This window comes from Equus asinus, chromosome X (genome assembly GCF_041296235.1).
Source record: "Equus asinus isolate D_3611 breed Donkey chromosome X, EquAss-T2T_v2, whole genome shotgun sequence".
NCBI classification, from domain to species: Eukaryota; Metazoa; Chordata; class Mammalia; order Perissodactyla; family Equidae; genus Equus; species Equus asinus.
In genome coordinates, this window is record NC_091820.1 from 25,035,198 (window position 1) to 25,038,180 (window position 2,983).

Genomic DNA, 2,983 nt, shown 5'->3' on the forward strand with positions numbered 1-2,983 from the left:
GTAGTGGGTCTGCTATCTCGCTGGGCGCAGCAGGAAGCAAGTCTGTTGTCTCGAGCTGGGTGGTCACAGGTGAGTGCAGCAATCAGTTCCTAGCCTAAGGAAAGATGCTTAACCTTTAAGGAAATGCAAATGTTGGGAGGGGGAGGGAAGTTGCACCTTTATCTTAAGGGCCTTTGTTCTTGCCATAGGAAATGTCTAAAGCAGATATACAATGCATGCTCAACGGCCAGGGTCAGGTCCTTTTGCAAAAACAAGTTCAGGCCGAATTAGGTTTACACCAAATGGCTTCCTCATATACTCCAATATATCCTATTGCTTGCCACTTCTATTTGTCAAAAGGGAGAAGTGGAACCACTCAGTGCTCATCAGTTCACGGCAAATATTGAGTCCTACTGGCTTAGAAATGCAAAAGTTCCGTGTCCTAGCATTGGGTTAAATTCCTTAGTTAGCTCATCTGACAGCCCTTAGCTCTGCTCTCTTAAAGGAACTGCTTTTCAGTGATTATTGTGGTCACATCTGCAGTGGGCCTTTCTCAACGATTGCTCAGCTTTCACAGCCTGCTTCCTGCTGAGCAGTTTGGGGGTCCCAACACTGCTTGGAGGTGAAGGGGAAGAGAACTTGCCATCCCAAAATATGTCTCTTTGGCATAAGGATTATTTTGAGCTGATTATTTTTAAGAAACAGCAGAGACAGGAGAAGCTCTGAAAACCAAGTAGAAGTTACCTTTTTGTAAGAGATATTTGCATTTATAAAGGAAATTTCTATTTCTAAGTGTCTCCCTCTCTTCACCAGGAAAAGGAGGTGGACTCTAAATCTCTGGAAACTCTTATCAGTGGAGAAGGCAATGACCTAAATCTGCATAACAACCTTACCCTTGTTTACTGTGCTTTTCCTGATAATGTCCCATAACTGGCTCCCCACCCCCAACATTTTCTTTTGTCTTTAGCTGGAGACGGTATTTAAGGTGATAACTTGGGCCATTTTGGGGAGTTACTCAGTTTTCCTGGATCTCTCTCCTGTATACAAGAGGCATATGTGTTATTAAACTTCTGTTTGCTTTTTCCTGTTAATCTATGTTTTATTTCAGAGGGTTCTCAGCCAAGAACTTAGAAGGGTGGAGGGAAAATCATTTTTCCTGCCTTACAGATGCTCTAATCATCACAGACATTTGCCAGGCTTTTGGTTGCTTTGGCTTTTAGATTCCCTGTAACACTTAATAGGCTTCTGGTCTATTTGTTGCTTGTCAATTAGATATAGAAGTAACCATCCTGCACGGTCAGCTGCTCAGCAGCAGGAGTGTGTCTTGGCCATGAACTCCTCTGGCGGAAGGAGGCAGGAAGCAGCAGGGCCTGGGGGCAGAAGGACTCACAGATCCCAAGAATCAGATGTGCAACTGTCCAAGGCTCTGCCCTGCGCCCTGTGCCACGGGGCCCTGAAGCTGAGGTTTCCCACGGGGGCCAACAGCTTTGTGCCCCTGGGCGCCCTCCTGCAGCTCCCCAGTTCCGAAGCATCTCAGCTAAAGGTGTGCACTGTGTGGTGGACACCAAAGGGAAGCAGCGCTTTGCCCTGCAGCTGGGGGACTCCAGCACTGGCCTTCTCATCCAGACCAATCAGGGACACTCTCTGTAGGTACCTTAGTTGGAGTTGATGCCCCTGGGGACCCTACAGGCCCTGCCCTGATGCTCATCCATGGCACATTCTGGCAGCACTGGCCATCCATCTTGCTCAAGGGCCTGTCCTGCTGGGGAAGGATGCACATCCACCTGGCCCTAGGACTGCCTGGGGATCCTGGTGTCAGTGGCATGTGGTCAAACTGCAGATGGGTCATGTTCATCAATGGGCCCCTGGCCCTGGCAGATGGAACCCTTTTCTTCAGCTCTGCCAATGAAGTGATTCTGACTCCAGGGAAAGCTGATGGCTTCCTGCTTCCCAAGTACTTCAAGGAGGCCCTGCAGCTATGCCCTACCGAAACCCTCTCTCCTTGGCTGATAATGAAAAGACAGAGTGTCAGAGTGGCCCTGAGCACACTCCAGAGGAAGAAGGATAATAATAAAATATATATTAAAAAAAAAAAAGAAATGTAAAAAGATAACAAAAAAGAAACTCTAGTTTGAAAAACAAAAAATAAAAAGGAAGTAACCATAGCCCAGGATCTGTTCCAGGCAAATTCTCTTGCTGTTTCACGGTTCTCTGTGCTGACTCATTGTCCTCTCATTCAACTTGGTAGCTGCTTCTTTAAGGTCTTCTTAATAGGTTTGGGTGGGAAGTTGTCATCCTTAATATCCTCTTTACCTCTGCTCTGGCTCTCATTTACCAGTCAAGAAGGAAGGTGCTTGAGGAGCCAAAGTAGTATCTTTTGCCAAATCTTCCCCTTTTTGCAGCCTCTTTAAACTGCTTCACTGTGGAGCTGCAGACAGCAGTTGGCTGTTTCAACTGTATGGGGCTCTGAAATCGCAGGCCACAGGCATCGAATGACTCCTGACAGAGCTATGTTCTCTTCCATTTTTGGTTGCTGTCTGGCTACCTCTGAGTGGGGTCCATCCCTCTGTAGGATGTTGCTAAAAGTAGTGAGAAGCAGCAGACAGTGTTCAACATTATAAATCTTTCTTATTTACCCTAATGCTATTGCTTCTGATGCGGGTGAGCTGCTTTCCAAGATCTGGCCGACCTTTGTTAATGCTGTGCCTAGCTAAAATTTCTGTTTCCTTAGAAGAAAGAGAAAATGGGTGTTGGGGAAGAACTAGCACTCTCTGCCACAGATGCCTATTGATTCAGCCGCATTCTTAATTCTACTCTGTAAAGTGAGTCAGCAACTTGGAGAAGGCATGGGGCCAGCGAACTAGAAAACTGGCACCTTCAGATTGCCATATCATACAGTATCAAAGGACTCACTATGAAAAAGGAGACACAGACAGCTCTCCCGCTGCAAAAAAAAATTGCAGCTAAGCTTTAGCTAGTTTTGGTATGATTGGTATAAAGGCTC

The 2,983-nt window shown here is 46.4% G+C and overlaps 1 pseudogene; it reads left to right on the plus strand.

Annotated features, from left to right (window-relative positions):
- Positions 1-1,309: 1,309 nt before the first annotated feature.
- On the plus strand, positions 1,310-2,047 carry LOC106832723 (tRNA 2'-phosphotransferase 1 pseudogene; annotated as a pseudogene).
- Positions 2,048-2,983: the final 936 nt, after the last annotated feature.